General features: G+C 38.7%; 1 protein-coding gene and 1 long non-coding RNA gene across 2 annotated transcripts in view; one reads left to right on the top strand and one right to left on the bottom strand.

The window, feature by feature from the left end:
- The window catches only part of SYNPO2 (synaptopodin 2), a 95914-nt gene that overhangs the window by 32701 nt on the left and 49475 nt on the right, over positions 1-13738 (top strand). The window lies entirely within an intron of this gene.
- The window catches only part of LOC129783850 (uncharacterized), a 65389-nt gene that overhangs the window by 41126 nt on the left and 10525 nt on the right, over positions 1-13738 (bottom strand). Inside the window, exon 2 of the long non-coding RNA XR_008745887.1 lies at positions 10024-10168. This is a non-coding gene — a long non-coding RNA (uncharacterized LOC129783850). The remainder of the gene's footprint in view (positions 1-10023; positions 10169-13738) is intronic.

The raw sequence follows: 13738 nt of genomic DNA, 5'->3' as shown, positions 1-13738 counted from the left end.
TCTGTTTTATTTGGAGATTGCAGGATATAAAGGAATTGATATTAATAAAATCCTTTGCAAAAAAGGCAAAATCCAAGGCCATGAGGCACATGGGATTGAAGTGACTCTAAGTTTATATTTTAGGATAATGCTCTCTGAAGACTTTTTGAACATTTCCTTGCTTGGCTTTTATACAGCAAGTATGCTGTGAGATTTCAGGCTGACCTTTAGCTTTTGGAAATCCCTAAGTCTGTGCTTGCAGAACAAGCCTGCACATTTCAACTAAACAGAAGAAGGAAAAACAGCGAGGAATGTTTTGTTATGGGATTGACTCATTTCTTTTAAACAAAGGAAACACTGCTGATTCAACAAAATATAGCTAAGAGATGCCTTAAGTGGAAAGTAAGAGAAATGTTTGATCTAGTGAGCAAAACTTAAGTAAAGGGGCAATTTTATATAAATGGTTGACAATGGTTGTCATTAGATAGATAGTAAGTGAGAAGATACTTCTTTTGCCCTGTCTTTTCTTGGGTTTCTGCGTTGCATATAGATTCCACAGACAATGCCTTTCCCAGCTGCATGTCAAATCCAGCTTATTATCTTTTACATTCTAACACTCTGACATCAATTCCTGATGAGGGAATGGGGTAGGTGGTCTCATTCACTTATTGGGTGCAATCTGATGTGGAGGAACACATAACAGTCCTACAGACTGTTTCCTTGCATGTCATGATGGTTGCCAAGCCTCCTGCCACAACTAACTCCCAACAGCTTACAGTTGTTTCCTTATGAGTGAGCAAGCTCGAACCTCTTTTGAGTTCTCATAAGCCTACTTAAAACTCTACTAAAATTAGAATGTTGTCCTTTTTAATTCATCACAACCCCAATAGCTTAGGCTGAGACAATGCCAGTGGTTTTCAGACCCACTTTTCCCAGTAGACTGCTCTAAGGGACTTTCATACTGGGAAATATAACTAATGTCTTGTTTGTTCTCGTATCTGGCTTGGGACAGCAGAGTTCCAAAAGAAATACAAAATTTATTTATGTTAAGATATAGCCCTGCTCTAAGATGTCATCTCATTTCTGATTTCTCTAATAAATTTAGTTCACCAAAAATCAGATTCTTCTTATTCAGAGTGATTAATTGTAAGAAAACATCTTAATATCTGTGTTTAATGTTTCTCACTTCATCTCATTTGAGTGTGAAAACAGGCAAGAATGAGGTGCAGAGAGCAAATGTTGTTCCAGAAGAAAATGGAATATTTTTTTTGTTCACAACCTGGAGAACTCACTCTCAGCTCCTCTAAGCGCAATACTGTCAGGTAGTCAAAACTGGCTTGAATTTATCATATTTCCTTTGAACATATTTGAAATAATTCATAATTTAAAAAATCTTAATACTTTGAATGGAAGTTTATGCATACTAACTTATTCCACATTTGATAAGGTGCCTTCATGACATTGCTCTCAATTTACTCATTTGCTTCTGCAAGGCCAGGATACCTGTGTGTTACATGTAAGGATGGATGGGGGGGGGGGGGGGGGGGGGGGGGGGAAGAGAAATGCCATTATCCTTATGCCCTCCTCCATTTCCTACAGAAATAAAAGAACGAAGCTAGCACGGTTTCCTACACCTTTAAAATTTTCCTCCACAGTGGAATATCATCTCTACAACAAACTCCAGTAACAGCTATGCTAGGAACTGCAGAATTAGAGGGTATGGGCAGCCTCTTTGGAAAGCATTTGTTTCTTGTGATACACAACATTTGAAACTGGAATAACTTTCTGAGATCAAGCTGAACAATAGGGTGTGGAAAGAGGAACTCAAAACTCTCAACTAAATCATTCTTCCTAGAATTTGGCTTAAAAGCAGCCCCTCCTCCCTCCCCCCATGTTGCCGAGTAAAAATAGGTACTGAAAAATGACTAGTGCCATTTTGTACATAAGGGTAGGCTTGGCAAGAAACAAAGATTATTTGCAGAAAGTCAGCTGGCTGGCAGGGTTTATCATAAATTTTGAGTTACAGAAAAAGGAGAAGCAGAGGTATAGAAGAAAAAAGTCTAAGGGCCTTGAACCTGATGGAGATCATTAACAGTTAACAGTCAGAAATTGCGAGCTCCAGTGCCTTATGTACATTCAACTTAGTCAAAGATTTTCTCCTCTTCCTCAGAATGTGAATTTAAGCAAATGAACCTTATGAAGGCTATGTAATCCATAGAGCATAGCATGCTTTCAGGCATTTCCTCTTTTTATAATGTACCATAAGGCAAGGTATAATTCAGAATAATCACAGAGCAAGAGGATTCTCAGAAAAGAATAGATAATTAGGGTCTAGTGAAGATGGTATCACTGACTATCTATCTACTAAGCTGCTATCATACCCAGAGGGAGAGAAGAAATTGCCTACAAAGGAAAAAAAAAAAAACAAACCACAAAACCAAAAAAAGCTTAATTGTCCAGGAAACTGAGTTTCCACTGCATTACTTTTTTTTGGTGTATCTTCAAGTTTAGTAGCTTCAGTTTTTATGCATCATGTTTGAAATTGCTGCAGCCTTTGGAATGACAACTGACATAATTAAGCCGACTCCATCTAAGTTAGCCAGCCATCTAAGTAAGATGGATTTCTACTCTATTACAAGAGATTTTGAGAAGACATTTTAATAACAAATATCCAGCTGGACTACAAGCAAATATTAAAATATGGTGTCATGCCTTATAAGAATGTATCTCGTATGTAGTAAATTCTCCCCCTCTCTTACTGTTATATGCTTTGCTGCTTCCAAATACATAAATTGTTACATTTTCTTAACAGAAACTTAAGGAAAACCTGGAGAACAGAGCTGGATAAAGCATAAATCTCTCCTTATGATTAATTATGACTAATGTAAAGAATTTATCATTTCATGGTCCACTTGTATACGTATGTACATTCCCAAACTTACTCCTCAGAGCTGCAGCTATAGTTCATATATATGCAGCAACTAACTACAAGTATCATGAATCTTTTAGAAAATCTCTTGCCATTTGGCACTAGACAGTCTAAATAGGAAGCCATTGCTGCTGCTGTGACATCGCTTCTCAGAGCAAGTCTAGATGCAGGAAGTGATCAGGTGAACAGACAGCAGTGCTAAAAGGAATAGTTAATTACATGGCATTATCCACACGAGGAAGCATTTTGGTTTCTTCTTACATCTCACTGCATAAATACAGTAACAAGAAGAGACTTCCCAAAAGTTTTTTTGTGCATGCCTGTTTTCTCCTCAGTATTTCAGTCTTGATCTGCTCTTTTAATGCATAGGGCCTCTTCAACAGAGGTCGCTCATAATGCTTAAGTATTCTCCAAATGCAAGGTGAGCAAGCATCTGCAGGGGATTAAGCTGACGTCAAAATCACTCCAGACTCTCTATATTAGATATGAACTTGGGCCAGGAAAGAAATGAAGCACTTGTTCATTGAATCATTCTGCCACTTAAGTCATCTTAGCCATACTTTAGAAGGTAATTACATTCCCAACAGCAAAAGAGATCTGTAATCAGTTTTGCCAGATGAGTCTAGATGAAAGGTACTGATAAAGGCACTGGGAGCTATAAGAGTCTTACTTTTCTTAACCAGACCTCGTTATAGTCACCAACAGGCTTGCTAATGCAAATGGAGTAATCTTTTTGAGATTATTGCTGAATCCTCTCTAGTACAGAATATAGCTGCCTGTACTGACCCCAAAAGAACGGGAGAGATCATATAATACGCCACCTTCTATGGCTGCTGCTCTCTTCAGTAAAATCAGTCTGGACCTTACAGAATCCAAGTAGCTCAGTGCTAAGTTATTGCAGAAAGGAATGCATTTATCTTCTGTTATCCTATTTTGTCAGACACAGAGGTAAAGTGGTCCTGCTTTTTCAAGGATTCATGTTATAGGCACTCTTTCTACCAAAAATACATGTAAGATGAAACAAGACTGTGTTTAGAGTAGAATTCATGGCATGTTTGTATGGGCCTTTTCAGTTACTGCAGCAACTACAGATTTGGTGAGGTCCTGTAGACCAGCCTCCTGGCTGTTTTTAACCCTTTCTCATAAGGTTATTTAGATGTCTGTATCATTGATCATAGATGTCTGGGGATGCTTGCACCTTGAGAGACTACATACTCCACTGACTTGAGCCAAAACCACCCCGTTTCTACCAACTATTCTCATGAGGTCTTGCAACTGAACTTTGTCAAAACCTCAGTCATCATGAATTAGGACTTGTATCCAGAGTAAAAATTAACTCAAGAACCACTAAAAACCAGCTTCCAGCCTTGAGGTTTAAATAAGCAGAGGCGATTCCTGACAAAAGTTTGATTGAACTCTTCTAAAATCCTCCAGTGAAGGAGTTTCAAGGACCCCTAATTTAGTGAAGTCTTTCATCATCCTCAGAAATATTGAATATGCAAGCTTAAATTTTCTCTGATGTAAAGTTGATTTCTTGCTGGTTTTAGCCTGCAAACAAGAACAAACAATCATACTGCCTTCTTTATAAGAGCTTCCTGCTGTGAAGAAGTTAAGTCCTCCCTCCAATCTCCCATCTTTTTTGTGTTTTGGGTTTTTTTTCCCCCAAAAGAGAAAGACTGAATACACTAAATTCCTACACAGCTTCCTCATAGGTCATGCTTTCTAACTCTTTTAGCATACTTGCTGATCTACTTTGGACCATTTCCAATTTTCCCACAACTTTCTGAACTTGACAGAGTACTCACAGTGCCAAATAAAGATGAATAATTACCTCACATATTCTACAGATTGAGCTATCCTATTAATATGGCCCAGGATCATGTTTCCCTCTTTCCTTAAGGAAAAAAACCACAACACAACAAAACCCCCTAGCACCTACTTTCCCTTTTTTAGTTTAGAAGCACACTAAATGTCCTCCAGAACCTCCGCAGCTGAACTGATGTCAGCAAGACACTTCTTGTTTTTATAAATTCTATTTCACTCCCAAGCGGAGCAGTTTGCATTACTCTAATGAATTATATCATTTTACTTTTTGTCTTCCCTTTTCCAGATAATTTTGAATATGGGTCCTTTATAATGCCAACAATCACACCCAGTAGGCTCTCATTAGCCAATTTTATGTGTATACTCTTGCTTCACTGAACAGTTAAAAAAAAAAATCTCACAGGAAGGGATCCATGACATAAGCCTCTAACACTGTTTGAATGTAGAATGTTACTTTTTAAAAATAAATAATACTGTTTTCTAAAGGATCTGAACTTGCAAAGTGCAGCCAGACAATAGTGATAAATGCCTTGAAAGGCCTGTAAGAAAAAACCTTCTTTGGTGTCTATGAGCACAATATTATTAGTTTCCTAATCAAAGACAGAATCTTCTTGCAGTAAAGCATAGTATGCTTTGTGTAAAGAAATACAGAAACTCACAGGAGATCTGTCATTAATAGCAGCAAATTTTCAATCCCATGGGGATTTGTTCCCGCCTAGAGAGATATGGTGAAAATCCTTACATCCCCACATCAAACAACACGTGAGAAGACAGAAGCACACAAAAAAAAATACTGTATCAGAATAGACTTTGTAAGAAAAAAAGATAAAACATCCTGATCTCAGCTAGGTCAAACTGCTGATTCTTACTGTTAGTCTAAAGAGACTGTAAACATCATACTAAGAAATGTGAAAACTGCACTGACTGAATAAGTAGCAATATTTTTAACATGCAACATGAATGTGCTATACCTTCATCAGAAATTATTTTAGGATGGCTTTTAATATATCTGCTTGAATACTTCATAGCAAAATATTCCTCTTTGGAAATCAGGGTTTTAAACTCAATAGTTTTGGGGAGAATGTCTTTGTTTTCATGTGGAAAAGGCCTAAGCTTTCTGGTTTGATAGATTGGGTTTTAGTAGATTGCTTTTTGGTTTTGGTTGTTTGGTTGGTTTTTTTTTTTGTTCCGTTTGTTTTTTAAACAGCTCCCCTCACCTTAATTGAGCAGCTTTTAGCATTCATATTTCAGTTCTGTAAAAAAAAAATTTAGATATGAAAAATTAAAAATGCCAGCCAGAACTGTAGCTGCAGGTAATACATTTTTCATGTCCTCAGTACCACCTTCCCCGAGTTTAAATTTTGGCCCTTAATCTCCCTTTCTTTTTCCCCTCTGCCTTGTTTTTCTGTTCCCTTTTGCAACATATCAAGACAACAACTAAAAATTCATAGGGTAGTTTTAAACTACATCTGCAACATAGCAAACAGTACTCTGGTCTGCAGGTAATTACTTAAAAATGATCATAGTTTATCTAATTATGCCTGTATTTGTCTATTAAGTAAAAAAATCACCATGATACCTACATAGATTTATAATTCATTTTGTGTGTGCCCTACAGTTGCCATTTCTGATAGGGAATGACTAGGAAATATGACTACGGAAAGCAAGTAACAATTTTCCTACAATCAGGCACTTTTGTTTTCTGTATAGTGGATTCACTGCCCTCTACTGCTTGAGTTGAGAGCAAAGCCATGAAGGGAGCAACTTCTCTGAACACCACAACTGTAATGTAACCTGACTCAGAAAACCCATAACAAGAAAAACAGCAGCCTCGCCTCCTAAGGAGAATTAAACTTTGTACTGGTAGTAAAGCTTCATGTAAAAGTAACACGTAATTAGAGTCAAGGTCATTGTTATTATCTCATTAAAGTAAAATGTTTGAACTACATTATACCACTTTGTACAAAGGGCACAGTATGTGCATACACCCAAGCAACAGGAGTAAAACAATTCAGTAATTACCAAGAAATTATGACATGAAGAGTCTTGAATCTTTAGTAACATTTAAAACCTCTCCCTGACTTCAGGCCTCATAGTTAATTAAGATCTAAACAATACATTCATGTGATGAAACATTATTTGAAGTGAGATGTAGACATCTTGGACTATAATGGTACCTAGACAACTAATCAGATATTGACATCTGAAACCAAGACTTCACGTGTATCATCTGTATAGCATAGTGGAAAGCACATGCTCCAGCTCTGGACAAGCTCTTCAAAACCCACTAAAATAGCATAATATCTCACCTTATTGTAAGGTAATAAAACATAAGGTTGAATGTCAATATCAGATTCCACCATCCTACTTTTAATATTTAAGATATCTTGTTCAAAGAGATATTTGGGCCTTCCGGGTGATGATTAACATGATACACAGATCCAGATTTTAGATGTGCGAGCAGCTTTTGAACCATGTATACAACATAGACTGTACTAAAAAACCCCATGGGACTTGTATACAAATATATGATGTATTTAAGATGTAATGGCATAATGTAATGGTACTTAGGTCACTGAGCTCACTAGAGGTATAACGGTAATATGGGCAGTAACAAGGTAAAAATGGCAAGCATATTTTTATCTCTATAGCAGCTGATTACAATATCATCATGTCTATTCCAGTAGCATAATTTTGCTTCACAAATATGCAAATCCAGTTCAACAGCTTATTGAGCACTTCTTACTCTTTTCAAAGTATACCAGTAGTGTCACACTGCATCTTAAGATGTTCTAGGGATCACAGTAACATGCAGAGAGAAACTGATGAGGAAGACAGGCAGCCAATTAGTAATCCTCAGAAAGAACATTACATTGAGGGTTGGTTTTGTGGTTTTTTTTGTAAAAATAATATAATTTTAAGCAACTATCATACACTGTATTCTGCAAGAGTCCTCACTGATGCTGCTTCTCAAGCAGCCACATTCAGACTGCATTTGAAAAAAACCTCTTTACTCACTCATACTGAACACTGCCCATTCCCTGCTAGGAGGCTGTCAGTCTTTCTTCCCTCTCCAGATAATGTTTTTACTGTCTTAGTAAGATGCATGGCCTCTTCCCTAGACCTTACTCTGTGTCTTAGCTGTACACGTGGCTGGTGAATGACTGTTTCAGTTATTTTCATCATCACTACCAGCTACTTCAACTATTATATATTTTGCCACAAGACCTCCTAAAGAGCCCAGTCAGCATCAGTTATTGTCCTCCTGTCAGTTACAGCATATACATGCTGCTTGCATCCAGACCTCCAACATTGAAATCTATATACTGAACCTCAAAAAAAAAAAAGTTACCATCACACACAGTGACTTTGTTGCGGTCAAAGCCACCATGGCCATGATCACCTACACACAACCATTATTACCATCATTATCTTGGTGCTCTCAAAGACATATAGAGCAAACTCCCCACCCTGAGGACTGTGCCAAACTGACAGCAGCCAGCTATTTCTGCTGACACTACCGAATGGCTTCAAATGTAGATCTCTGAATAAAAAATATCTTCCTGCATATGAGGAAATTTTGATTCCCTGTCCAAAAATTTAGTATTTGTACAGCTGAACTTGAAAGTGAACTCTTCAAGTAAAATCTCAGACCAAAATATCCTGTGTGTACAGTTTTCTTTAAAAAGATATGACCACTGTATTAAAAAAGAAAAGAATGGTTAACATACTTAAAAGAACCACACCGACTTTATAAAGCTAGAAATAGAAGTTTAACTAGTTAAAGTACAATTTTAATAGTCTCAGCTATGGTTTTATATGGGATTATCATAAAGCATACATATAATTTTATTCATATTTTTTCCATACCACAGAGGAACAGGAATAGTGGGGTGAAAGGCAAATTTCCCTATTTACCTAGTGTTCATTATGTTGGATGCTTACATATATAGTGTTAATGACAACCACATATGATCACACACAAACACACATTACCAGAAGGAAGTAATTAAAGATAATATTGAAGTCAGACATTGGAGGGGAGACGGGTGGAGAAAAAAAAAAAAAAAAAAAAAAAAAGCCAGGACACAAACCTCAGAAGACTGCTCTTCTCAAAGAAATTTCCATACTATTCAGGACAAAATCAGAAATCTTTATTTAGTCCGAGACAAGCATTTTGAAAGGGTGAATACTTGAGAAGTGAAAGGGAGCTGTTACAGTTTGGTTGTAGCAAGACTACGAAGTTTAAGACGCTCAAGTAACGCACTTATAAGGCATATCTCATAAAAACTGAGTAGTCATCCTTGATATTGGGCCTAGCTAATTCAGAGTGACTGTGGAAAGTTTTGAGCTTCATCTTTCTGGGAAACAGGATATAAACAACTCCTACTGGGAAGTCTATTGACCACCACCCTCAGCCTTTTACTTTTTTTTTTTTCCTTTTTTTAAAAAATGCTCACCTGCCTGCATTACATTGAATGATTGAAACAATTATCTTAAATATCATAATGTTGATTAAATAATAAAACAACTATAAGCACTGCCTAGACAGTTGCTTTTTCCAAACTCAGAAGTACTTAATACAAAAATAATTAGTTAGCATTTCCCTCAGTCTCATTTTTTTTTTTTTTTAAATCCTGTCTGTTTCACTGCTTCTTTTGGACTCTTAGAAGAAGTACTACGGCAAGTATGCTTTTAAAAAAGCTACACAAATTGGCTCCAGAATTAGTAATATGTTTATAAATATCTTGGAAGTTAGTGGCTTTTCAAACAAATCTTTATCCTTAACTAAATTCAGGCTTACCCAAACAGAAAACACAGCTGTTTTCTGTAACATTATGCATTTTGTGCCACTGAGTTAACCTTCAGCTATCTAGAGGAGGCCTGATGAAATTGTTGTACAATCAAGACTTACAGACCAATGATGTTTGTTTACAGCATAATGGTGTTGCTTAATCTTGTCTCCTACAGCAGCATTTCAGTAAGAAGATGCTGCTTTTCCAGAGAGTCTTAAAGAACAGCTTGGGCTTTCCACCTCCCTCACTATATCCTTTAAAGACTTCTTTTCCTTTTGATTTGCAGGATATGTTATTGCCTGAAATGGCTAGAGAATACTATGCACTGAAAACAAAAGCATGCTTATCTACAGGTGCATGAGAATAAAGTTAAAGAAAAAAATTGCAGGGTCAGTTTCTAATGGAATTCAATAGAATTTTGAAGTTATAAATTAAGAGTTTCCAAATAAAATAGACAAACAATTTGATTGATCAAATATGTATTCTTATACTCACCATTTTAGATGATCAGTCGATGATGACTAAAATTTCCTGTCAGAAGTCATGACTCCTTGGTTTTCAGCCCTTTCAGCTTTTTTTCTTCAACATACCCAGCCAATGTAGGGGAAAACACTCAACTGATGCAAGTTCATACACCTTGCTGTAAACAAACAAAAAGAGAGCTTACCTCAATTAAGACTACCTCTTCTCTGGTCCAAAAGTTAGGCTTGGAGCTTATAGTCCTTTATTACTGCTTTGGACTAGGCATCTACTACATTTCCATTTAAAATGGAAATAAAAATACATTAATATACATTTATTATGTAAATGATGTATGTAATAGATCTACGCCATTATTAAACAGTTAATGTTAATTGAATGGAAGTTTTTATTTATTTAGGGAACACCAGTGGTACTCTCTCTGTACCACAGCTAACAGAATGAAAGCAAACGCAAGTGTGGAACAGTATCTTACAAGTAGAGCATGACACTTTCAGTGGAAATCACACTCAGAAAGTTCACTGAGAATGCACTAAGGCAACTGACTGACCAGATGTACTACACTCACAATATTAGTAAGGCATGTTTTAAAAATAGCTAGTTTTATTAATAAAAACTAGAAGGATAAAGTTAATTGCCATCTGAATGCATAGCCAAGAAAATTCAGGCTTAACCTCTAAAATGGCAACCAGTTACTTGTTCAGGAAACAGCACAGAGATTTGTTTAATCCCAGAAGGAAACTGTTCAGGAACTGAGAAGAGGCAGCCTGGGATTCCTGCCGGAGACAGCTGTGAAAGGGATCAAATTCGGAAGATGCCCTTGCTGCAGAGTAGGCCAGTGTAATGATGACATTCAGGAAGGAAGAGGGGACTGCCACGGGAAGATATCTTGGGTGCTTTCTCAGTGAGGCAAGGGAAGGCACAGAGGCACTCCATAGGAGCAAGGGAGAAGAAAGTTTCAGCTCAAAGCAGAGCTAGTTGCTTTGACACAGACTGGGAAGGATGAGGCGCTGGGTTTGTGCCGCTGCTCCAGGTACGGACGTGACATTGCTGACGGCACGGCCACACAGCCGAGTTACGCCTAAATTCCTTTAGTTCATCACGATTAATCTCTTACGATTCCTGCAATTCGCTTACATGCCTTTACAGCCCATGCCCGGGCCGGTCGATGTTCTGAGGGTGAAGGCCCACAGGCTGCTCTGGCTGCCCGGCCGCCGCCAGGGGGCAGTGCTGCGCCGCCGAAAAGCGCGGGAAGGGGCCGCCCGCCGCCGCCTCCCTCCCCTCAGCTCACAGGCTGCCCTCTCCCCTGCCCTCAGGCGCGGCTCCAGCACACCCATCGTACAAAGGCCCCCGATGCCAGCCACTCGTGCTGCTCCTGCCCTATATTCACAAGCCATGGCGTTAGGAAATAAAAGCTGGTTTCACCAATGAACCTGCAGAGGTACATGAGTGTGCAATGGTTTGGCTAGAGTCCTCAAAAATGCTCAAACTGCTTCTTGTACTTTTAATAAGCCTGGACTGGTATATCAGTCCATTCAAAAGCATTCTAAATGGACATTTCAGTGTCAATAGTTTCATTTATTCTGAATAACAAGTGTCTAAGTAGAGAATGTTATTTCTCCTGCCACTCCTGATTCCATGCATTCAGTGGATGAAGGGATTTCCCTAGTTCAAACTAATCAGCAATTGCTGCCTACACCTCATCTTCCCCACCCACTAGCCTGCCTGTCTCACCTTCTGCATGACACAAGGCTGCTGCCTTCCCTTATGTTCCTTTTTCGCCACTAATTCAGATAGTCTATCTATGCATCATTTTATTCACATGAAGACAAACAGGGTTATGTCATAGCTAGGCAACACAGAAACAGAAGTGAAAACCCAATACAAGACCAGCATCAGTTTAATCTTGCCTCCAATTTAGACTTCATTGTAGGAGCTGGGTTAGACTACAGCAGGAACAGACCCAGCATCCTTAGTTTAGCTGTTACCTCATCTAGGCCCCAACCGCTGTGCTAACACCAGCAACAGCTGCTAAAACCAGCGTTACCTGGGCTGCCTTGGAAAGTTAGACTAGACCAGTAAGTCTCCCATAGCTTCATTGACAAGTTATTCCCTGGAAGCCAAACATTTCCTCTTAAAACTGCAGTAGAAATGACGCTGAGAAAGTTAGAGAGCACAAGTCTAACCAGTTCTGTTTAGACCTTTCTCCTACCTATTCGTACAAAAGTAGGGATTAAGAGTAACAGAGTTGTGTTTGCTGGATGAGTCTATGAGGAAAAAACAGGCTTCAGAAGAAGGCCATATATTATAAAAAAAAGTAACCGAGCATTCATGACAGTCTTCTGTTCTTCTGCCATTAACTGTGACTGCTACTCTTGGCTCACCTGACCACTCTTTCTGCAGCACTCAATCAGTTTAGATGCACTTTGTGCTTAGGGTAACCAAGAAAAATGTAGCTGGAGAGACTGAATGCATAACATCATGTTTACCTAATTCGCCACAAAGGTGTGACAGTAATTTGTTGTGTTTTCCCAGTGTTGTCAACTGTTAGACCAGCAAGCAGTCTTTTGGGACCAAACTCTGCTTGGAACTCTCTTCCCCTTGCATCATCACTTATGCTAAACAGCCTTCCCTGATGCTTTTAACAGCTAAAGCAATTTGTTTCAAGACAGAGATGTTAGAATAATGAGGACCAAATATCGGGTCTTCAGTTCTCATCTCAGTTCTCTCTCCCCACAAAAGACATCCAAGCCAGAGTATCTTTGAGTTTTCCAGTTTTACACAGAATTTTTCTTCCCCACTCAGTAACAAGTATTCTCATATATTATAAAAAAAAAGTAAGTCTCCCCAGCACAGCCTTATATAGCTCTTTGAGTAGAATCAATCTCTAAAAATAGAAATCTCTTTGACATTGAAGCTCCAGGCAGCATGGAAACCCTTGCATTTCAAGCTGAAGCTTTTGGAAAGCGCCCTCTCTATTTCTTTCACAACTCCGCCACAAATGTGCAAAATGCATGACCTGTCCTGTCATGAACTTTGAGTAAATGAGACTTTGTTTGCAGCCAGCACTGTTGCAGCAATAGCTTCTTAGAAACAAGCAATAAAAAAAGAACGCAGCACTGCCAAAAGGTGCTGGATTTACAGCTCTACAAAAATAACACCCTTTCTTTTCCCCTCCCCGGTCCTGCCCTCATGCCTGCCTTTCCCAGACTGCCTGACTGGGCATGACACCCTCGGTTAAGCCCAACGCTCGCACTGAGGAAAGGAGGACAGATGAAAATAGGAAAACAGTCCTTACACAGACATTCCTCTTAGGAGCACACAGAAAGGAAAGGGCAGAGGAACACAAATCCTCTTGGTCCAGCTTTTGAAGATGCTGACAACTTGCCCTTAAAGTCAGGGACAGAAAAAGCCAACACTGCCAGCACACCTGACAGTAAGAATAGAAGGTCTAATTCTTCAGAGCACTATGTCCACAAGTATTAAACAGAGCTCAGCACCTGTGTCAGGCTTGCTCAGACAACTGTGCAAGGGCAGCAGCCACAGATGGGCTATTGACACGGCAGCCAGAAATCTGGCTCAGCTTCCACAGTTACAGTTTGAGTAAAACTGCATTTCCTCAGTGTTCTGACTACAACTATCCATTTGCCATGCCAAAAGTTTTTCTTCCACCACTGTAATATTCCTCGGCAGCATATTTAACAGCACTTTCAATTTTATGTTATTTCCA

Source organism: Falco peregrinus, chromosome 2 (assembly GCF_023634155.1).
Source record: "Falco peregrinus isolate bFalPer1 chromosome 2, bFalPer1.pri, whole genome shotgun sequence".
In the NCBI taxonomy this organism is placed as follows: Eukaryota; Metazoa; Chordata; class Aves; order Falconiformes; family Falconidae; genus Falco; species Falco peregrinus.
The sequence above is the reverse complement of the archived record's forward strand: the minus strand, read 5'-3'. Positions and strand labels throughout refer to the sequence as shown.